We start from the raw sequence: 25,632 nt of genomic DNA on the forward strand, positions 1-25,632 counted from the left end.
CGCCCGTTTGGGAACGAGTTGTTTCTTTCGCAGTAAAACGTGTTTTAAATACCCACTTCTAATCCGATAAAGCGAAGTAGAGACCAAACTTATAGTCTCCTGGTTTAACGTGGTTGCCAGATTTAAGTAATACAGTAAGAAGTTAACTTCACTGAAATCTGGTAATTTAGACATAAACAATTTTGTAGTTTCTTTTTACATACTTTTATATTCTTATAGACTTATTTCTCCAAAACTGCGTGTACTTATCTACTTTGTGCTATTATTCTACACTGTAGATAACTGAAATGTTGTAACACTGTAGATAATGTTAATAGTGTGTGTGTGTGTGTTTGACCTTAGTTCATCAAGATATGTTATTGGTACCAGTACCGTTTATATCTTTCAACATAAGTATTTTCCCTCCCCAAATATGAATAAATGCATTTTTATCTAACTCTCGTTTTTGTGTTTCTTCTAGTTTTTTTATGCACATTTCGTTCCAAGAAGTCGGTCTCCCAACTCGGAACCAACAAGAACGCAAATTCGAGTAAAGGTAAATGTTTGTGTGTGTGTGTTTGTGTGCATTAATATCTGCTTCACTGGTTTCTTCGAAGGTATTTGTATTTTCTCCATTTCTCTATCTCTTTCCGATCTGCTGAATTGAAGAGAAAGGAAGGTTAGAAGGTGCAAACGTGTCTGTGCATGTTATGTCCCAATATAAGGCTTTACCAAGGAATTAGGGATATCTCATGTGGTTTCTTTTCATCTTTTCTACTACAGCAATTTGGCTACCTTATTGCCGGCAAAACTGCGGAGGTGAGTGCTCATTCAATGACGTCATTGAAGTTCGAGTGTCGAGGATGTCTACCTGTGCTTTTTAGGCAGGAGCTAACGTGTAGTCCTCTTTTGTCAACAGGATTTTTGAACGCTTGTTATTTATGGGTTTCGCAAATATCTACTCCCAGTCTTAACGAATTCCTATTCTAAAAGATTCATCATTCAGGTGGAGGCCTAGAGGACGTGATGGAAAACATTTTAGATAAGCATCTGCCTCAATGGACGATGCAGCGATCAGTCTGGCCTTGTTTTCTGGGTTGTCGGAGGACTGTAGTAAAAATGAAAAATTTGATTGTATGGTAGGTTCTTCTCATGTGGATTGTTTAGCCCTGAAACTGAAGTCGGATAAATCGGAGCCAAACCAACAACGACCATGTGGACGAGCAATTTTGAACTTCAGAATCCCAGTGAAGATTGTTGTTCTGTTGGAGAAGTGATTTTATTAGACATTCAGAGCCGTAGAATGATGCCAAGAAGGCGGGAATAGCCAAATCTAAGGCTCTTCGAATGAATAATCCACGAAGATTAACTGGGAGAGATCCCTGAAGCCATGTGCTATCCTCAAGGACACAATTTAGGATAGACTCCAAATCAGATTTTATACTGTTGTCGTATCTTTCTAATAAATTCTCTTCTTTCCATGAAGGTGAACATCGCAGGAAATATAATAAACTTGGGATGGAAAACGATGTTCTTAGTAAGTAAAATTCAGAATGAGCAGATATTGATAATAGATGTGAGAAATAAATGTGTAACTGGTTAATCTTCTCAGTTAACAGACTTCTCATTGTTTCAGCTGAGGGAGCAGCTCCAAGGAGGAAAGCGTTTTATGCCGACATGAATTGGATACCTAGAGCTACTTGGTTGTTTGACGAAGACAGTGTGCGCTTTTGTTCATTTGTAGTTTCAAGAAAGCTGATTTCACATTTGGAGAAATTTAGTTATAGACCAATTGTAGCTGACTGTGTGTCGATCATTTTCAATGTATTTAATACAACAGCCGGATCAACAGCTATTGCACCATCATCGAGGTACCACATATGTAGGTCTGTCTTGATATTATTGACTATATGCTGCAATGTTACGGCAAATAATGCTGGACAAAAAGGATCATCTTGTTGAACTCCTCTCTGTAATAAGATAATATCTTTGCCATAATTTAAATTCTAGCTTGCTGGTTTCACCATAGATTTGGTGTACATAGCGGCATATTGAAGGAAAACTTTCTTTGACGATAGATAGCATTGTATACCTGTTTATTTCATTGAATTCGTTCCTAAAATCTATTTTTAAGAAAGCTTTTGGTTTTTTGTGATGGTATGAGTAATAGATACGTGTTGTATGTGCTGCCGATTCAGCTCCATGTTGAATACCTACTCCAAGTTGGAGTGGAGCAAGGAATTGGAGTAGTGGTTGTTTAATCCTCCCACATAATCTTGAATGCAAGTGTGAATTTGAAGTACCTCTAATGCTGAGAAGGAGAATACGTAAGTGGAAAGTCAGATGGAGGAAACAGATATCCAAGAAATAGCACACAGTGTTTACAAAGAATTATGTGGAAGAAAACACCACGCCAACAGGTCTCAGGATCAATCAGTGAGACATAAAGAGCTAATTGAGGAAGCAGAAAAGTATGGGCTAATGGAGATTCTGGCCAAATCTAACCACTAAATTAGTATTCCTTTCAAATCAAATTTTTGAGACAAAATGTGAAAAACGAAAGAAAAGAAAATGAGTGGTTTGTGCTGGTTCGTATGGTAGATTTAAGGGTGCTTTAGAATACTATTATATATATATTTCCTATTTCATATTATATTGTCTTGACAAGAAAAGAAAAGTAATGAGAATTAATTTTAAATAAGGTCGTATCTTTTGACTTAACAGCTATTTAAGAGCTGGGTTGCTGCTTGCTAACCTATTTGACGTAACCATTAATTTTAACTAATAAAAGATGCACAAAAACACATAAAAAATTCATAGCTTTAAATATAGTATTTTATGAGTTTAACAACTCTTATTGTTCTTTGGTCTGGGGATTTTATACTCCTTTCGTTCTTTGTCAAAAAAAACCTTGCTGAAAGAGCTGAAATCTACTTGTTACCTACTGTTGAGATGTATTTAACAGATTTAAGTATAGTCGAATAGTATCTCAATTACATATGTATTTCTTGTTATTGAATTTCTTCGTATTATAATAAAGTTTGTTATCTCTTTTGGGAAATTGGTTGTTGTAATTCCCACTATAACTGGTAACCTGCTGTACCGCTTAAAATGATACAAGGTCCCTGTTTCCGTTAATTTTCTTTTTTTTTTTTTGTCTCTGTGTGTGTATGATAGTTTTGGATTTATCTGTTTAATACCAAGTAATTCAGTACTGAGAATTTCCGTTGGCATATAATTTTATATGTGTGTTTATTCCGCAAAAAACTTATTTGCAGCCAATTTTATGCTCTTTCTTTTGAGTAAAAATATATTTTGAGCTAGAATGTAAGGGATCCGAGTTTTTCTAAAATTTTATCACGCTATTTTAGGAGGATTCTGGTTCAGGCACCATTTAACCAAGATTTTTGCACTAGCGCAATTCTGATTAGGATACAAATTTAGTATGTTATTTAGATGATCGCAATACACAGGTTTATCAAGTTTTTAATACTACCTCACTTAATGCAACCAAAACCTAATTATTCACTGGACTACTGGTTTTAAATATTTGTTCGTGGGAGAAAAGAAATATTCCTAGGATGACTTTGGTTTTCTAAATCTTTGATCTGCATTTTAAGTTTTCTTAATACTGAATATAACATCGTGTGTTATATCGATTTCCCGTTTACAGAGAAGAGTTAGCAACAATTTTTGGTAATTAAACAAGATTTGCAAAGTAATAACAAAATATTATTTACATTGCAGAAATATAAATTGGAAAAATGTAACAATAAAATTGAATGGTTGTTTTGTTTCGTATTTTCAAAATATTTGTGTGTGAACTGAGCTTGTTTGGAATTTTCTTTTGTAACACCATTGATTGCCTTACAGAAACACATCAGTTGCTTAGTTGGCACATAGAGTCGAAGAAGGTTTTTATATTATTGACAGCGTTTCGTGATTTTGGTAATGCAGTTTTTATATTTCTTTTAGTAGAAAACTTGAATATTAATAAAAATAATTATAAGTTCCATTACGTCATCACTAGGATTAGTTTATCTTGAAATTATGTATAGTAATTATTCTCCACTGTAACTGTTCCATATCAGGAAAATTTGATTAACGTGCTTTACTGAATTTAGCTATTAGGTTTTTAACTTTTGCCTAGGGTTACTTTATTCTTAGGATTTTATCCATACATTCCATACGATTTACCCTTTTCAGAAGACATCTCACCATTGTTTCCCTCCTCAAAATTTAGTAAAATAACCCTAATATTCTTTCGAGTACCAAAAATTGGAAATCCTAAAATGTAAGTATGTCGTACTGTAAAATATGTGCTAAGATGTATTGAAAAGTATTTACTAACGTGATAAATTCAAATAATTGTGTCAGAAGGGCTAAGTGAAGAAACACCATTTCGTGCGAGAACTTGAGGTTAATATAACTTCTATTCCGAAATTTTGCCAAGCGCTCTCGTTTATCCCTCAGCAAAGAAGGATATATTTTTTTTAAACTCATGTTCCGTAGATGTAGACAGCCTTGATATTTTGATTGTTTTGATTTTTTGTTTGTTAGAAGGAATTGTTTTGATTTTTTGTTAAACAATAATGGCTCTGAAAGAGGCTGACTACTTGAAACTATAGTTTTCTGAATATTCATTAAGTGATTGTTCAAAAGAATATCAATGATAAATGGATCACTGGTAAAATTGCCACTTGATTCAATTTCAATGTTTTCTTCAATTCCTTGTTCTTTAGTATGTTTCATGTTTAATTATCCTCCGAAATTTGGTGGTCTTATTTTCAGATTTTATTATAATTTTGCCAATTTTAAAATGTTTTTATGTTTTTTATAGGTTATATAGTACCCTGTCATGCTACTTGGTAACTCTACTCTCTTATATGATGAATTTGAAGATTTTAAGTTCTTATTAGAAACTTTTATTGTTGTAGCTATCCAAGATTTGTTATTTGTTATTGGAATTGGGCGAAGTTCTCTTTTAAATGCCTCATTGAAGTAACGAGTGTATGCGTCATGGAAAATGTTACAAGCTTCTTTTAAAGACTTTTTGGCGTATATATCCTCCCAGCTTTCATAACTAAGTATAAAATTCAAATGGGAGATATTCGTTTCATTAAAAATTCTTGTATATGCGTATTTGGCTTTCGAGTGTGTTTTGATTAGCTTTTTGTACAATGAAAATATTTATCCGAGAAACCACTCTTTATTACTGTAACTGTGCTGTTTATATATTTTTTTGTTATAAAGTAATTGTCCGATTACGCTACGACTATGATAAGTTATTATTGTAGGTACATTGTTCCATTCGTGTTAAATTATACCGATATCGTCCATATCAGTTACAAGGAAATTTACATTCAGACCACCTACTATAACAGGATGTTAAAAAAGTCCATAGTTAATTCAAGGTTTTTAATAAAAATTATCAGACTGTGAGGAGTTTTATAAACACATATTACAAACATGTCATGAGTCTTATTGAAATACATAATGATAAAGTAATTCGAAACTAGGGTATCTATACTGGTAGTAATGTGCTTTCTTGTTGACGTTTTTTTTTTGTTGCTGAAAGAATAATGGAAGCAGGTACAACGAACAAATAAAATCATCCATTCATGCTGGAATGAGGAAAGAGAAGAAGAAAAATGAGTTAAATGCCAATGTCTTTTAAAATCATTTATGTTTCAAGTGACGCATCTCTCAACGTGTGCTCATATTAGCTTGTAGGCTAACCACTAAACCTGTAATCGTAATATGGTTAGTTCGATTACAACATCGTTTATTCTTTTCAGTTTTTAATGATATTATCCTTATATCCTATATTATCCTTATATCCTATATTGTCCTTAGTGCAGAGATATTTCCTTTAAATAATTATATTTCAAGAAATCACTTGTATATGTGTATATATTTAACATATCAATCGAAGACATAAGTTTGTTTTAATAATAACTTTTTAAATGGGCGTCTAGACTGAACGTGGGTATATTATACATGAATGTTAAATACTAATTAAGCAAAACTTGTAATGGCAATACAACTCGTTTCATGTAGCTTACAGGCTACAAAGGACGCTGAACTTCAGATTAATCAAGTAAACAAGATTCAAACTATGTAACTAACGACGATTTATTCTCGTTTCTATTAAATGTTTGTGTTTCGAGTACAAATTGGAACTATTTAGCTCTTCCATTAAAAATAACCTGCAGTATATACTTATAAATTCGTAACTATAATGAAAAATCCGCGCATTCTTGTACCATTTAGAATAAGAGTGATATTGTCATATAACGATAAAGTTTCCTTATTGTTTTATCAAAAATGAAAAATCGTTTTCAAATATCTCTTTCAACACTTTGAAATAATTTCAATACGTAGTGGGTATGAGATAGTCACTACCGTACGACTATTAATATATAGGTATTAACATCAAAATGAGACGACGACCCTCTTGAAATAAGGTCGAATAGAAAGGATTATACTGTTAACCGAGGATCATACCGGAATAAGTAACGAGATATGAAGCTTTTGTATTACGAATAATTAATAATAATTTAAATGTAATTTATATAGGAACATAGTATTCACAAATAGTTATCGTCCATATTTCATGATGTACTACAATCTTTACTTAACATAAAAAAGACATACAGGCTTTATAAAAGACTATGGCCTCTTTTCTGAAACCCGTTAAATATATATTTATTTAACTTAGACTATATTACATTCTAAAGAGCCTCTTCTGGACATGAACCATCTAGGTCGGAAGTAAAAGGACGAATATTTAACCGTGCATAACTTGTGCAATAGATTAAAATTCAGAACTAAATTGAATGTCGACCTCAAAGATCAAATATTAAACCTGATGTGAAGGACGAAACATATTAAAATTCAGTTTATATATTTGGTGTAGAGGTCTAAAGTGACAATATACTGTGACAATTTCCTATACGGCACCACATTTTAAAATCTGTTTTCACATTAGTCAATGTATCATCGACTACTATATAACACAAAAGTTGTGACCGCAACGTCAAGGGTAAAATATTTAATTATGTGTAGCCCATAAAAAGTACAACATATGAAAATTCTGTCTCCAGACAATGCAGTTGCCATTGACTATTATATACGGAAAAAATGTGAAAGATCAAATATCTAACCTTGTATAACTCGAAATTGTTGCGATATATTAAATTATTTTTCCATCTTAGCAATGTTACATTGACTACTGTATACACCAAATTTGTGAACCTTGAGGTAAAAGGTTAAATATTTCCTTGTTACAACATGTTGAAATTTTGTATGCTGTTTCATTGTAAGGACTGCAAAGATTTGATATGAGAAAAGCTGAGATCTCAAGTCAACTCTTATGGGCATGATACATTTGTCAAACCCTATTTAACATACCAGGAATTTCTTCTTAAAAGTTTCTATGTCAGTCTATATTACTCTCTTTTTCACTCTCTTTCAAGATTATTTTTATCCCATGTTCGTGAAGTAGATCTATGTAGAAGCAAGTAGTTCTAATATTAAATTTAATAATTTCTTTCTCTTATTTCTTTCTTAATTTTCTTCCTATTACTTACAAACTTGATTTTTTAAAATATTTATGTACTTTGTATACACGACTCCAAAAGTGCATTACCACCTGCGATTCTCCTTTTCCTGCAATAGCAGGCAACCCAAAAAGCTCGGCGATTGGGTTGGTTGCGAATTCAAAAGGCGTTGGACGAAACCTCAATTTTGTAAAAAATATATCTGTGTGGCAAACTGCAAATAACACAATAAAACGAATTATTAAAACTGACTATTTTATTATCGTGGCGGAGTTGGATTACATCAAAAGTTACAACATGATCTTACTTAAGCAGTTCAAACAAGATGAATGGCAAGAAACACATCACAGGAAAGCATTTATCTCCTCCCCCCGCAACAAAAAATAATCTCATAAAAAAGAAAATAGTTTCATAACGTGAAGGTTTAATGTAAAAGCCTCACCAAATATTTTGAAAGTTGACGACGGAAAGGCAAGAACAACTGAACCGAAGTGCACATGAATGAATTGTGCATGTATATTGAAGACGTAAAATGAGGATACGGTTTTTGTATTTTTCTAAAAAAAAGTTGCGTGAGGCACGTGCCCCTCCAAACCTTTGATCACGAAATATGAAAAGCGCTAGTAACGCTATGTCAAATGTGTGTAATAGACATGAAGAAGAAGAAGCAAAGAATACGTTTTTTTCTGCGGAAAAACGGTTTCAGGGGCAAAAGAACCCACCCCAAACTTTTGAAAGCTTAGGCTCGAAAGATAAGAAGAAGTGAATCAAAATGAATGAAATTTTGCACAGATATTGTAGGCATAAAATGTGAGTATACGGGCTTCGTATTTACCTGGAAATGACGGTTAGAAATGAAATTCTTGAGTTTTACATCCCACGGTTATGCTGGTTAGGCTAAAGGAGACGATGATGATGAGTAATGAATGAAATGGTGGAATGAAGAAAGTGGGAGGAAACGGGAGAGCCCTGAGAAAACCCACGCACACGGTGTACGTCCACCACAAAGTTCACTTGGCGAGAGCAGGGTTTGAATCTGAGACCCCTAGCACCAGAGGTGAACGCTCTACCACTGAGCCACCGCGGCCCCGAAATGACGGTTAGGTGGGGCACGGACCACCCAAACATTTGATCACGAAATATCAAAAATGTTAGTAACAGTAACAGTATCAAGAATTGGAACATAACTTCGGGTATGGACCATACGCAAAAAACAAAGGAATATTGTTTTTTTAATTTTTGGTGGAAAAATGATTTTAGGGGTCAAACGTCCCCACGCAACATTATGAAAGCTGACGCACGAAAGGCAAGAAGTGAACCTAAGTGAATGAAATTCTGAACAGATTGCAGAATTAAAATGAGGATACTGGCTTCGTATTTTCCTGAAAAAAAGGTTGTGTGGGGTACGGACCCCTCCAGACCTTTGATCACGAAATACCAAAAGTGATAGTAACAGTATGTCAGATGTGTGTAACGACATCAAGAATTGCAACATAACTTCGTGTATGGATTATACGCAAAAAACAAAGTAATATGTTTTTTTTTACTTTCTACGGAAAAGCGGTTTCAGGAGGCAAAAGTACCCACCCCAAACTTTTGAAAGTTGACGCCTGAAAGATAACAAGAAGTGAACCGAAGTGAAAGAAATTTTGCACACATATTGTAGATATAAAATATTTGTATACGGGTTTCGTATTTACCTGGAAAAGGCGGTTAGGTGGGGCACGAACCCCTCCAATCCTTTGATCACGAAATATCAAAAGTTCTGGTAAAAGTATGTCAGATGTGTGAAACGACATGAAGGATTGCAACGTAGCTTTCTGTATGGACAAAACGCAAAAAATAAAGGAATATTGTTTTTTTAACTTTCTATGGAAAAGCGGTTTCAGGAAACAAAAGTACCCACCGCAGACTTTTGAAAATTTACGGCCGAAAGATAAGAAGTGAACCAAAGTGAATGAAATTTTGCATATATTGTAGACATAAAATGTGCTTATGCGGGTATCGTATTTACCTGGAAAAGACGGTTAGGTGGTGCACGGACCCCTCCAAACCATTGAACAGGAAATATCAAAACTGATATTAACAGTATGTCAGATGTGTGTAAAGGACATGAAGAATTACAACGAAACTTTGCGTATAGACAACACGCAAAAATTAATGAATACGGGTTTTTATATTCAGTGGAAAAAAACGATTTTAGGTTGCAAAAGCTCCCTCCAAAATGTTGAAATTTTACGCCCGAAAGGCAAGAAGAAGTAGCCGGAAGTGAATGAAATTGCGAAAAGATATTGCAGACATCTAATTAAAGAATACGGGTTCCGTATTTTCCAGGAAGAAACGGTTGGGTGGTGCACGGAACCCTCCAAACATTTGAACAAGAAATTTCAAAAGTGCTAGTATCTGTATGTCAGACGTGTAAAAGGACATGACGAATTGCAGCGAAAGTTTGTGTATGGACAATACGCGAAAAATAAATGAATACGAGTTTTTAATTTTCTGCGGAAAAACGTCTTTAGGGGGCAAAAGCTCGCAGCGAAAAGTTTGAAAGTGGACGCCCAAAAGGCAAATAGAAGTTAACCGAACTGAATGGAATTGTGAACAGATATCGCAGACGTAAAGTGAGGGTACGGGTTTCGTATTTTCTTGGAAAAAACGATTGGGTGGTGCACGGGCCTCTCCAAACCATGTCCGTGAACCTGGCCCCACCCACATCGGCACTAATTTTAAAACATATGCCAAAAATTAATGCCAAATTAGTGCTGACGACCTGTAGTGCTGTAGTGCTGACGACCACAAACGTCAAAAAACAAAAAATATTCTGGGTGGGGCTAGGTTCACGCTAGGCCCACCCACTCAACCGATTGAGATGAAACCTATAAACAAAGCTAGTGTTAAATTCGTGCTGTCGATACCGCATAAAAAGAAAATTAGTGCTATTATCAGAAAGCCAAAATATATTGAAAAATGTTCAATGGCGGCATCATCAAAGAAAACAAAAGATCCCTCATTTTTATGATAAGATATATAGCACTGATTTTTTTCTATTCAGTATCGACAGCACTAATTTAGCACTAATTTTTGGCATAGTTCTAAAAATTAGTGCTGTTACACAAACGTCAAAAAAACAATAATATGTGGGTGGGGCTAGCGTGAACCTGGCCCCACCCACTCAACCGATTGAGATGAAACCTATAAACAAAGTTAGTGTTAAATTAGTGCTGTCGATACCGCATAAAAAGAAAATTAGTGCCATTATCAGTAGGCCAAATATATTTGAAAATGTAATATGGCAGCATCATCAAAGAAAACAATCGATCCTCATTTTTATCATACTATACATAGCACTAATTTTCTTTCTATGCGGTATCGTCAGCACTACTTTAGCACTAATTTTTGGCATAGTTTTCAAAATTAGTGCTGTTACACAAACTGCTAAAACCGCACTAATGTTTCCTTTGTTGCTTATCTGGAGGTGCTGAGTTATATGTCATGAATCTCCCATATGAAATACATGGGGATATTTTATTGTTCCAAATCCTATCACATTCGAAAGCACTAATTACCTCTAATAGTGCAATTGTTAGTGATTCGTAAGAGCTTCGTAATGCACCAACAACTGAAGTTAATGCTTTATTAGTATAGGAGCTACAAATAAAATAGGTTTGAACGTTAGGGTGAAGTTAGTTGTCCCACTTCAAGTACTAACTATAAAATGAGTGACATTCGTTATTACATCGTTAGTGCTTCAAAAAAACTAACAGTTGAAATAATGTTGGACTATTAGTTTAGTTATGGCGAATTACATGTCACGAAATTCACATAAGAAATGTATGGGGAAGTTTTCAATGCCTATATTCCCGCCAAATTCAAATACACTAATAATCTCTTCTAAGGAAATCGTTAATTCATTTTAGTTCTTCTTTGTGTACCAAAACCTAATGTTAGTCTTTCGTTAGTATAGGCCGTGCGTGAACTTGGCGCCCCCACTTCAAGTGCTAACGAAAATATTAGTACCATTCCTTATTGCATCTTTAGTGGTTGTATGAAACACTAACAATTTCGTTAGTGCTTGACTGTTAGTGTAATTATGTCCAATTACATGTCAGAAAACACAGATAAGAAATGTATGTTGAAGTTTTCATTGCGTCTAATTTCCGCCAAATTCAAGAGCACTAATGATCTCTTCTAGTGCAATCGTAAGTGCATCATTAGTACTTCGTAGTGCAGCAACCACTAACGCCAGTGCTTCATTCGTGTAGGTGCTAAAAGTAAAATATCTTTCGAGGTTTACTTGAACTCCCCCCGAAAAAAAATAGTGATATTCATTAGTATATCGATAGTGCTTATATTAAACAGTAACAACTTGTATGGAATTTGATGTTTCTGAAGTTGACCCTTCAATAAAAATCTTCAATAAATCACAATATATGGTAACACTAACGTTAATGCTTAGTACGTTTAAATGCACTAACAGTGCTATAACGATTGACGTTAACTCCATGTTTCAACATCCATTTGTATAGATATGGATATTTCTGGAGTTGTCCCCCAACCAAAACTCTCCAATAACTCGTAAACTCTGATACCACTAACGTTAGTGCTTCATGCGTTTACTCGCACTAACGCTGCACTAAGGATTGCCATTAACCACAAATTTCTACGTCAATTTATATGGAATTTGATATTTTTGAAGTTGGCCCAACCAAAAATCTTCAATAACTCGTAAACTCTGATATCACTAACGTTAGTGCTTAGTGCGTTTAGTGGACTAATGATGCACTAATAATTGCGACGTTTGTTGTAATTTGGAAGCTGGGAGCCAAACTTCAGACAGGTCGCATAGAAAGAATATTAGTGCTATGTATAAACGTGCTTGTAGTTGGCTTCCATCTCTTCCAAATTACACTAAACGTAACACATCGTAAGTGCATTGTTAGTGCACTTAAACTCAGTAAGCACAAAGGGTAGTGCTATCTGAGTTTACGAGTAATTGAAGATTTTTGTTGAGGGGCGAACTTAAGAAATATCAGATTCCATACAAATTTATGTAGAAACATGGAGTTAACGGCAGTCGTTAGTGCATCGTTAGTGCACTTAAACGCACTAAGCACTAACGTTAGTGCCATCATATTTTGTGATTTATTGAATACTTTTGGTGGTGGGGCTGCTTCAGAAATATCAAAATCCGTACAAATGGACGTAGAAACATAGGGTTAACTGCAATCACTAATCCATCTTTAGTAGGGAGAATAACTACCTATGAAGTTAGCCCCTACCAAAAGTCTTCAATATCTCGTAAATTGTGATTCCACTAACGTGTACTAACGATGCACTAACGATGTACGACGTTTGTTGTAATTTGGTAGAGGTAGGGAGAGGGCAACTTCAAACACGTCGCATAGAGATAAAAATATTTCTATGTATACATGTCCTTAATTTGGCACCCCATCTCTCCCAAACTATACCAATCGTCGCACAACGTTAGTGCATGGAAAGTGCACTAAGCACTAACGTTAGTGCTATCAGCGTTTACGAGTTACTGGAAATTTTTGGTGGGGGCAACTTCAGAAATATCCAAATCTATACAAATTCACGTAGAAACATGGAGTTAACGGCAATCGTTAGTGCATCGATAGTAGATCACTTACCGCAGTAAACACTAACGTTAGTGCTATCATATTTTGGGATTTATTCAAGATTTTTGGGGAGGCAACTTCTGAAATATCAAATTCCATGTAAATTGACGTAGAAACATAAGGTCAACGGTAATCACTAGTGCATCGTTGTGCCCTTAAACGCATTAAGCAATAACGTTAGTGCTTCGATATGTTGGGATTTATTCAAGATTTTTGGTGAGGGCAACTTCAGAAATATCCAAATCAATACAAATTCACGTAGAAACATGGAGTTAACGGCAATCGTTAGTGCATCGATAGTAGATCACTTAACCGCAGTAAACACTAACGTTGGTGCTATCATATTTTGGGATTTATTCAAGATTTTTGGCGAGGCAACTTCTGAAATATCAAATTCCATATAAATTGACGTAGAAACATAAGGTCAACGGTAATCACTAGTGCATCGTTGTGCCCTTAAACGCACTAAGCAATATCGTTAGTGCTTCGATATGTTGGTATTTATTCAAGATTTTTGGTGAGGGCATCTTCAGAAATATCCAAATCTATACAAATTCACGTAGAAACATGGGCTTAATGACAAATCGTTAGTGCATTGTTAGAATACTTAAACGCACTAAGCACTAACGTCATTTCTACCATATTTTGGTATTTCTTCAAGGCTTTCGATGGGGACAAACTACAGAAATATCAAATGGTATACAATATGTTAGTGTCTTCTAGAACTAATGAATGACACTAACTTTCTCGATAGTGCCTGAAGTGGGAAAAGTTCAAGCCAACTTCCAAATATATATTACTTTTAGCACGTACACTAATGAAGTACTAAGGATAGAGGTTGGTACACTAACAAGCACTAACACTGCACTAACGATTGCACTAGAAGAGGTCATGAGTGCTTTTAAATGTGGTGGAACTTTGATATACTGACAAATTTCTCATAAATTTCTTGTAAACACTAACGAAACTTTTTCTAGAAGCACTAAAGATGCACTAACGAATCGCACTAATTTTTTCCTAAGTGCTTATAGTAGGGCCTAAGTTCATACTATTTCCCAAAGTATTTTACTTGTTGCACCTATACTAATGAAACACTGATGTTAGGTGTTGCTGCATTAAGAAGCACTAACGATGCGCTAACGAATGGCTCTAATCTTTTCGTTAGTGGTTGAAGTATCTGTAGCAGCGAGAAATCGTCCCACGAAAGAGTTTTCTTTCTAACACCTTCATTAAGAAGAACTAACGACGTCCCTGAACATAACCTCCACATAACACACTAACGATAAATTTAGTGTCAATCGCTAGTGCATCGTTAATGATTCTTAGTGCATTAACGCCTTTCGTTAATGCTTTATTACTATAGGAGCTACAAATAAAAAACTTTTGTGGCGCAAAGTTGACGCTGCACCTGAAATTTCAAGTACTAATGACAAATTTAGTGTCATTTGTTAGTGCTTAATAGTACACCGACAACTAACGTTAGCGCTCCATTAGTGTAGGCTCTACAAGTAGAAAAACATTTGGGACCAGCGTGAATTTCGCTCCCATTTTAAGCACTAACGGAAAGTAAGTTTCATTCGTTCATGCACCGTTTGTGCTTCTAGAAAACACACACAGTTTTGTAAATGCTTAACTATTGATGTAGATATTTCAAATTACATATTACGAAACCCCATAGGAAATTCATGGTGAAGTTTTCATTGCGTTAAATTTCCACCAAAATCAAAAGCACTGATGATCCCTTCTAGCGCAATTGTTAGTGCATTGCTAGTGCTTCTTAATGCACAACAACCTACCGTTCATGATTTATTAATGTAGGTGCTATAAGTAAATACAAAATCTTTGAAAACAGCGTTAACGTTGCAGAAATAACGAAAATATTAGTGCCGTTTTTGTCGCTTGTGTAACAGCACTAATTAGAAAACTATGCCAAAAATTAGTGCTAAATTAGTGCTGACGATACCGCATAGAACGAAAAATAGTGCTATGTATAGTACGATAAAAATGAAGATCAATTGTTTTCTTTGATGATGCCGCCATATTACATTTTCGAATATATTTGGCCTAGTGATAATGGCACAAATTTTCTTTTTATGCGGTATCGACAGCACTAATTAAACACTAACATTGTGCATAGCTTTCATCTCAATCGGTTGAGTGGGTGGGGCCTAGTAATGGGCAGTGGGAATATTCCCGGTGGGAAGGAATTTAAAAAATGGGAATATTCCCGGGTTTTTTCCCTGGCCTATAAATTCCCGGGAAGGAATTTATTACCATTTCTTTACTTTATCTTCCAAATTATAAGAACAATATGACTAATTACTTTATTTTAATATATTATTATTTAATTCTAGGTTTTAAAGAATTTGGAGGTTAAAAAAATTAAAATTCTTTGACTGTACTTTACATATCTAATAATATAATTTTTTGTTCCATTTTCATTTGCACTAAAAAGTAAGGTAATTGTTTAAAATTGGGGGGCCAAAACTAGCAAAAATTAGGATGATTTACGGAAGAAATGAGTTGATAGTGATGTTCAAGTAGTCAAGAAAGTATCGAACACATTTTTTAGGGCAGTAGGGGATTTATACAAAACGGAAAGGTAAGTGGAAGTGATTTATGTGAGAAAAGAAAGTGAATTGTTGGTAACGAAGATAGAAAACAACGTGTCATGCGGGGCTCTAACCCACCTTCATTCGCTAACGCTCGCTCTGCAACGCTGTCTGAATTTAATGTTGGTAACGTAATTTAACGTATGAAACCATAAAACAAACGCATCGGAATAGAATATCGCAAAAAATGTAGGTGCAAATCTGACCCCCAATGCTAAAGAACAGCCAAAATTAGCAAAGTACTAATTTACAAATGATGAAAAAGGAACCATTTTCTATAGTAATTTAGAATTATGTAGAAATAGAGATGAAGTACTATTAATAAACCCTGAACCGCCATTAGTAATAGACGTCGGTCTGTCTCCTCTCTCTGACTCGAATTTCTGAAAAGTACTCGAACTTCTTTTACATGTGAATTAACGTATGGAATTTCGAGAAATAGGTAGAATGAATGGTCATATATGGCAATGTTACGTGCTAAAATATAAAGATAAGTAAGTATCTTGCGAATTTTGTGAACATAAATATGTATGCGCAAATGTTGGTAAATTGGTGAGACATGTATCTTCTAGCATTTAGCCCTACCCAATCTAATTAGTTTATAACATTTATAAATTTAATGTGTTTATAATATCAGCAATAGTCAAGTTGAGCAAATCCACTTACATATAAATTTAAACTGTTACTATATAATTTACTATATAGTTTTTTCACACATATTTAATTGATAGAACAATATTGTAAATAAATATACATTTATGCGTACTTTCTAAATATAATAAAGTGTTAATAAAGTAACAAGGTACCGTTCAAAATATACATTTTAAAGAATCCTCTGTTGACAACAGTAATAATATACTGTGTTATAAATATTAATTAAGCTTTGAAATCATAATATAGTAATAGTATGCAATTTTCTTTCTGATTGAATATAAATTCCCGGATAAATTCCCATTTTGGGAAAATCTTCCCGGGAAAATTCCCAGGGAATATTCCCGAAAAATATCTTCCCGGGAATTTACCCATCACTAGTGGGGCCAGGTTCACGCTAGCTCCACCCACATTTTCTTGTTTTTTTTACGTTTCTGTAACAGCACTAATTTTGAAAACTATGCCAAAAATTAGTGCTAAATTAGTGCTGACGATACCGCATAGAAAGAAAATTAGTGCTATGTACAGTATGATAAAAATGAGGATCGATTGTTTTCTTTGATGATGCCGCTATATTACATTTTCGAATATATTTAGCCTACTGATAATGGCACTAATTTTCTTTTTATGTGACATCGACAGCACTAATTTAACAATAACATTGTGTATAGGTTTCATCTCAATCGGTTGAGTGGGTGGGGCCAGGTTCACGCTAGCTCCACCCACATTTTCTTGTTTTTTTGACGTTTCCGTAACAGCACTAATTTTGAAAACTATGCCAAAAAAAGTGCTAAATTAGTGCTGACGATACCGCATAGAAAGAAAATTAGTGCTATGTATAGTATGATAAAAATGAGGATCGTTTTTTTTCTTTGATGATGCCGCCATATTACATTTTCGAATATGTTTGGCCTACTGATAATGGCAGTAATTTTCTTTTTATGCGCTATCGACAGCACTAATTTAACACTAACATTGTGCATAGGTTTCATCTCAATCGGTTGAGTGGGTGGGGCCAGGTTCACGCTAGCCCCACCCACGTTTTCTTGTTTTTTGACGTTTGTGTAACAGCACTAATTATGAAAACTATACCAAAAATTAGTGCTAAATTAGTGCTGACTATACCGCATAGAAGGAAAATAAGTGCTGTGTATAGTATGATAAAAATGAGGATCGATTGTTTTCTTGGATGATACCGCCATATTACATTTTCGAATATATTTGGCCTACTGATAATGGCAGTAATTTTCTTTTTATGCGGTATCGACAGCACTAATTTAACACTAACATTGTGCATAGATTTCACCTCAATCGGTTGGTGGGTGGGGCTAGGTTCACGCTAGCCCCACCCACATATTCTTGGTTTTTTGACGTTTGTGTAACTGCACTAATTTTGAAAACTATACCAAAAACTAGTGCTAAATTAGTGCTGTCGATACACGGAGAAAAATGCAATATCTAGTCGGCATGTAAATGCTGTTTTGACCAGGTTACGCGCGTCACTACATTAAGTAATGTAGTTTCATCAGTAGTATGATCGACACCACCGTCCAGTGAAAATTTTGTATTGCGGGACCACCATTTCAAATCTAGAATTAACGCCATACCCATTCCGACGGTGGTAACTTAGGTATATAATGTTGTTACTACCTTCCTACGAGTGTCCCTTCTTGATTCTTTCTAAATCTGTGACTCCCTACCTTACGAGAGTAATAGTTTTTAACACGAAATCAATCATGTGAATAAAATTATCCAATCACAGCGAGTCTAGTTCGACGCCGAACTCCAGACTTGGCATGGTGTTCCCACCTGCTGTACTTTTATACATGAAATTACGTTACTTAAGGAGCCCACCCGCGTAAATACGATGTATCCACACAGAAATCCTAGTCCTTTTTTTCTCATTGTACTGAATAGAAAGAAGATGTGTTATATATCTTATCATAAAAATGAGGGATCTTTTGTTTTCTTTGATTATGCCGCCATATTACATTTTCCAATATATTTTGGCCTTCTGACAATAGCACCAATTTTCTTTTTATGTGATATCGACAGCACTAATTTAACACTAACTTTGGGTATAGGTTTCATCTCAATCGGTTGAGTGGGTGGGGCTAGCGTGAACCTAGCCCCACCCAGAATATTTTTTGTTTTTTAAAGTCTGTGTAACGGCACAAATTTTGTTAACATTACAGGTCGTCAGAACTAATTGGGCACTAATTATTGGCATATGTTTTAAAATTAGTGCCGATGTGGGTGGGACCAGGTTCACGGACATCTCCTAACCTTTGATCATTAAATATGAAAGGTGTTGGTAATACTAGGTCAAATGAGTGTAAAGGACTTGGAGAATTGCTGCGAAACTTTACGTGCTGACAATAACCAAAAAATAAATGAATGCGGGTTTTTATTTTCTGTGAAAAACGGTTTTAGAGGGCCAAAGCTATCACCCAAAATTTGGAAAGATTACGCCCGAAAGACAAGAAATGAACCGAAGAGAATGAAATTGTGCAGAGATATTTTACACACAAAATAAGGGAATATGGGTTTCGTACTTTTTTGGAAAAATACGGTTGGGTGGGGCACGGAACCCTCCAAACATTTGATCACGAAAACATTGTAAGCGTTAAAGCTGTCTCCTGAAATATCATAAAATAGTACACATACTGTTTGTGCTTACTGTTGATCTTCTAAATTTGTAAAAATCGGATGGATACACTTGTGAAACACGGAAGGTCTTATTTAACATATCCAATATCTACACTCAATTTCTTTCGCTTTTGTCCACTTCTTCCGCCACCGGACGCCTCGGTCCACCCAAAAGTTTTTTTTTTCTTTGCAGGAAAATACGAAACACGTATTCGTTCATCTTACCTCTACAATATTTGTGCACAATTGCATTCACTTCGGTTCACTTGTTTTTGCCTTTTGGGCGTTAATTTTCAAAATTTTGGGTGGGTGCCTTTTCCCCTTTGCCGCTTTTTCACAGAAAATAGAAAACGCATTAGATTTTTTTTGCATATTTTCACTACACAAGATTTCGTTGCAATTCTTCATGTTCTTTAGGCACTTCTGGTATACTGTTATTAGCACTTTTGATATTTCGTGATCAAAGATTTGGAGGGGTCCGTGGCCCAACTAACCGTTTTTTCCAGGAAAATACGAAACCTGTATTCCCTAATTTTATGTCTAAAATTCCTGTGCACAATTTCACTTCGGTCCACTTGTTATTACGTTTCGGGCGTCAACTTTCAAAGTTTTTGGTCTGGGTTTTTGCTCCCTAAAGCAGCTTTACCGCAGAAAATAAAAATACACGTATTCGTTTATTTTATGTGTAGTATCGTCCTACCAAATTTTATCAAAATCGAAGTGTTCCACTTGGGAAGTGTTACTTGTCAGTCATTGTAGAACTATTTTCCTTGTTTCTCCATCAATAAAAAATGTCTGACAAGTAAAAAGTTCAAATGAATGAATCGAGTTGCGAGATGAGACGTAATGTGACTGATAGAGGATATGGAAATATGTATACTTGCAAAATTATAAGTGCCGAACGTAATAAGAAACGGAGGGGGTCAAAATTGATGGGTAGGAAAGCTATGCTATGTTATTGAAATACATCAAATAAACTGTTGTATCATGAAAATAGTGAGAGATAGACAATGCAAACGGTGATAGTTTCACATATTGACAAAAGAAGAATGGGCAGAGTAGATCACGAACCTCTGACGGCACCTTCAAATCCGTCATTTTGAAATCTGTGATAGTTTTGGAAATGGAAAGGTAGTGACGTAATATATCAATTAGAGCTAGCATGCTCTCAAAAGTCAATTATGAACTTTAGTGATCGTAATCTGTACTTATTTGTTAGATTTAGGATAATCTTCATAGTTATTTACGAAAATCTAGGAGACTGATACTCTTATGTTGAAAGTTTGTACTATCACGAAAACACATGTAAGTTGAACATGTCCAAAGCCAAGAAAACTAACCTCGAAATTTGATATCCAAGTTGTATATTATTATATTTTACTGTCGAATATCATATTTCACTGTTAGTTTTCTTGGTTTGTAGATATGTGAGTTATTTCTTGTCCATAATACGACTAATAATGCTAAAAGACTCACAAATCAAATTTAGTTCGTTCCTTTAGCATTTCTTACAATCAACGTTCAATTGTAGTTCTTAGCCTTTCGAAAATTAGGAGCCTCATAGACTCCTTCTTTCTTATCTTAACGGTAACCCACCGCCCAACTGTAAGCAACCCCTGTAAAATGAAATGAAGTATTTCATTTTAACGAACCACGATCATGCTCTTTAGGCTAAGGGAGACAATGGTTAAGGCAAGTGAATGTTGATGGAAGATATGATGGAATGAGAATGTGGAAGGAAATTGAAGTATCCCAAGAAAAACCACACACGATACGATGGTGTCCACCACAAAGTTTCGTGGCTGAGGATCGAACCAGAGGCCTCACGTACCAGAGGCAACTGCTTACCACTGTGTCACCTTGTCTTCCCCCAATCCCTAAGAGACGCGGGCATCCAGTTAAGAATAACTGACATGGGAAAACGTACTTACCATTTTCGTACTCCACGAATCCCACATTCTGACCGTTTGTACTTCTTGTATGTTGGTTTATCACACACATTATTTAGTATATCGATACATCTGTCAGAATCATAGTGTTTCCTCCAAAGTAGGGGCAGGGTGGCTTAGTGATAGAGCGCTTCTGGTGTGGGATGAACCTCGTTTGATCCCAGACTATAAAATTTGTAGTTGATGGCATCGTACCCGTGAGATTTCTCGGAATTATCCTGTTTTCTCCTACATTCTCATTTCACAAATTATTTCCCAAAAATTAGCTACCATCTATTACCTCTCTTTATTATTGGATCGGATTTCAGTTTAGCATCCCTTCAGTAGCAAAATTACATGAGATATGGAGCTACGGAATCACGTGAGATATGAACTGCTTGCGCTCCCGCCGCGAATCGGAGCCGGGTCTCCTATGCGAAAGTCGCAGACGCTACCCCATAGCCATGCCTGATCTCTCTGCCTTCATTGGCCTATAAGGCATAACATTTAAACTTTATGGACTTCAAATAATTTCAGTACTTCCTCGATAGCCAATTCTATACTGAGACAAAGTAGATCTATCAAATGTGTCCATCTTAGCTTTTTTATAATCTTAATGATGTTCTTGTAACTTTGACCGTGTTCTAAGATTCCTGTTAGTTGAAATATGGTATTTAATTGTAGTTAACTTACCTCGGTCAACGTTTCATAAAATATCCACATAATTCTACAATTTATTTGAGGTGACCTTTGTGCTGCCTCTGTACCATATCGGGTTGTGCATTAATGGAAGCCATGGCTAAAAATAATATACATTTCCCTTCCCCCGACTTCAATCCGACATTTTGTTCTCGAGATACGGCTGTTTTGGTCATTTTTCCGACTGGTTTTTGGATGGTCATAGCGCCAAAAGGAAGCATTGTGAACCCAGTTGTCTTATCATGGTGTCAGGAATGAGCTCTCAAACGTTGTAAATGTTATTTTGAAACACTCTCTATATTTCTATCCTGTTTCTGATTAGCTTATATTTGCCAATCAATTTCCAGTATTCCCAAAACAATCCAAAAGTGAACTAAATTCAATAAATCGCCTTCCCCCTATGCTTTCTTCTTGTATAATACTTATTGTATATTTATATTGTAATTGACAGAGATTGCCAATATTGATTGAAATATCTGGTTAAAATTCTATTAGAGGAATTCCCTCTTCAGTACAGAAATAACCTCCTCGCATCTTACTGCCATTTTAGTCGAGATGGGATTAAGTAAGATGGGAATTCCAATCTCGCCTAAAATGGTAGACATTCTTATTTTGGAGATAAGTGGCTGATAAATCATTAGGCGAGGTGGATTTAGGCTAGATGGGGTGGAATCATCTGAAAAGGTAGAGGTACGGTAGGTAGCGGCATGACGTCACGCCGTTCCCCATGCCTATCTTTGCCCATTGTAATTGCTTAGGAAGTGGGAGGATGGCGTTCACAGTTTTTTTGGGGTAGGGATAGGGTCCCCCGCGTTCCCACGCATTTTAACCCCTGCTGCTAAGTATTAATTGCTGTGAGGACTAACGAAAAATATTATGTTATAATAATAATAATAATAATAATAATAATAATAATAATAATAATAATAATAATAATAATAATAATAATAATAATAATAGTATCTGAATGATACAGATATTTTTTCAAATTTTATTACAATTGCTGTGGGTTCCCATGAATCTGGTTACATTGTTTTTGTAAGGAATAAAGAGGCTTCAAACAACAATATGATTTGTATAAAAGGAAAAAAGCCTTATCAGGCTTTACAAGGAACTAAGCACTGACAAGTGATCTTTGTCTGTTTTTTTAAACACAATGTTACGAGGCACAGAAGCCACCACGCCTGCGGTGTGCTTGCTTTTTTGCCTCAGGCAGCTTCAGTACTAAAATCAAGACTTTGCCTCAGGCAGACAGTACTAAAATTCTGTCAATTTATGTGTAGCTATCAGTCAACCACACAGGTTCTTTGAATTTTAGAAGAAATGTTTTGTCCATCGAATAGGAAGCGAACGAAGCCCATCGTAGCTTGTAATCCCTTCCCCTCTTTTGCACACTGTGAAATTTAACTTGTATACTGTAGTAAGTTACAGAAAAGAGAATGCTATTTTTTTTAAAAATGACATTATCGAATAAGATTGACCAATATTACATTATATTCAAGATGAAAAATATTCTTTTAACAGTCGTGGTACTTAGTTGTCTGCACTGAAATTTCCATGGTGTGCTTTCTTCTTTTCTAATATCAGCTCCGAGCTTCTTCGTGGCTAAGTGGTTAGCGTATGTGCTTTTGGCGTGAAAGACCCGGGTTCTATTCCGGTGAGAGCTCATGTTGTTCGGATTTTTCAATTAATAAGTAGGTCCCGTCTTATATAGCCTCGCTGCTGAAAAAGACGACAAAATCAAGTCAACTCGTATTGAGCACCATAAGAGATATAGCTCCGAGGTGAATTTTGTCCCTAAAAAACCTCCCAAAATCATCAACGGTACGAAATATGTCTGCAATGCAACATGTCCATCATTTCCAACTCTATGCTCTGTGACCTAGTTTGCTTTTCATGTTTTTAGTAAACTAGACAGACAAAAGAAAAATAGAGACTTTCTTCCAGAAAATTGTGTTCGAGGGTGGGGATGACACAGGTTCGTATCCACGGGGAGTCAAGGAGGCCGGGCTCACCCAAGTTGAGAAACCTCTAAACATGTGCTATGACTTGTATGCGAACTAAAGTTTTTTTTTAGCAAAAGAGAGAGAAATTTCTTGCTTTAGACTCTGCCCTGTAATCCAGTTTTTCTGGAGGCGAGACAGTATGGTTGGGAACAACCTATCAGATTCAAGTTCCGAACCCACATTAAAAATACCTTCCTTTATAACCTTGGTGTTGCATAAGGACGAAAAACAAAAATATACTGATAGCTCCAGTAATAGATATTATAGCAAAGAAATTTAAAAAATAGATGGTTTTGAAATAGAGAAAGGACAGTACCTGAGCTTTATTAGTATTAATAGCATATATTACCCGCTTTGCTGTTAAAATGAAAATTTAAAAGTACAACTCCGTATTTCATGCGTTTAGTACCCGTGAAATATGCTGTTTTCGTTTTTAATGGCATCGGTTTAAACAGCATCGGAAAGATCATTGATCATATCGGCGATCAGAAAAATTATGGATTCGAAAACAATAATGGTCATTTTCGGTCAATATATATATATATATATATATATATATATATATATATATATCCTCCCCTATGTTGCGGGCAATGGCAACAAAAGTATCACTGTTCATCTAAACGACCCAGAAAACTATAAATTTGACACTGATAGTGGCCATTATAGATCATTTTATATATTACTTTCTCTCCTTCCCGCAAGTGGCGGAGCTGATTTTGCATTTAAACTGGATCGAAAATGTCACAGTTCATCAGAATGATCCCGAAAACTATGGATTAGGCACTAATATTTTTCATTTTCGATTATTATTATTATTATTATATATAGATCTCTCTCCTCCGTGCTGTGGCACACGAAATCAGAATTGTCACTGTTAATCTCACCTACTCCTAAAACTATTGATTCGACACTAATATTACACAGTTTCGATCATTTTTAAACGTTTATCCCCCTCTCCTCCATTGTACCCTCCCTTTTCACAACTATTAGTGCTGAACGTGGATTGAAACAGCATCAGAAGTGTCACTGTGTGTCTCATCGGGCCCGAAAACTATGGATTTAACAGTAATATCGGCCATTTTTGATCATTTTTAAATTTCTCTCTCTCTCGCCCTCCCCTACGTTGCTTCGTCAAAGTGAATATCCTAAAGTAATCCCTGCCCCTAAACTCATGTATATTGAAAATTTGATTTAGATCGGTCGGGTGGTTCAAGAGTGATGAAGTCACAGAGCCAGACATTCTTATTTTTATTTTTTTTACATATATCTGCCCCCTCTGCCTCCCCACAGTTGGGTCGTCAAAGTGAAACGATAAAAAACACCCAAGGCCCGACCTTTATATTTGTTGAAAATTAGATCGAGATTGGTTGGGTGGTTCAAAAGTAATTAGGTTTTATTAGTTTGTATTTATACGTCCCCTCCCCTCCCCCCTAGGATGTACCGTTAAAGTGAAATTACAAAAATGTTTCCAGATTCAAACCTCATATATCTTGAAAATTTGATTGCGATCGGTCAGATATTCAAGATATAGTTCAAGAGTTATTAATTTACAAAAAATAGTGGCTTTCAGTCTTATATAAATTGATTTTTATGTATATCTCTCCTCCTTCTCCGTCCCCACGTTGCTTCGTCAAACTTAAATAACACGAGCCCAGACCTGAGTCTCATCTATGTTGAAAATTTGATCAAGATCGGTCGTGTGGTTAGGAATTATTAAATTTTATTTATTTAACCCCCCCTAAGTTCTACCATCAAAGTGAATAGCCTAAAACCAGCCCAGCCGTAAAACTCATCCATGTTTCAAATTTGATTAAGATCAGTGGGGCGGTTCGGGAGATTTAGTCACAAACATAGTGTTTCTCAATTATATATATATATATATATATATATATATATATATATAT

General features: G+C 35.4%; 1 long non-coding RNA gene across 2 annotated transcripts in view; it reads left to right on the top strand.

Annotated features, from left to right (window-relative positions):
• The first annotated feature begins 3,865 nt into the window (after positions 1–3,865).
• Positions 3,866–25,632, top strand: part of LOC145683311 (uncharacterized) — a 621,166-nt gene continuing 599,399 nt past the window's right edge. Inside the window, exon 1 of one of the 2 annotated variants that reach the window (XR_014131013.1) lies at positions 3,866–3,927. This is a non-coding gene — a long non-coding RNA (uncharacterized LOC145683311). The remainder of the gene's footprint in view (positions 3,928–25,632) is intronic. The other variant, XR_014131019.1, reaches the window with a different exon arrangement.

The sequence above is a fragment of the Thermobia domestica genome, chromosome 4, assembly GCF_964235325.1.
Source record: "Thermobia domestica chromosome 4, izTheDome1.hap1.1, whole genome shotgun sequence".
In the NCBI taxonomy this organism is placed as follows: Eukaryota; Metazoa; Arthropoda; class Insecta; order Zygentoma; family Lepismatidae; genus Thermobia; species Thermobia domestica.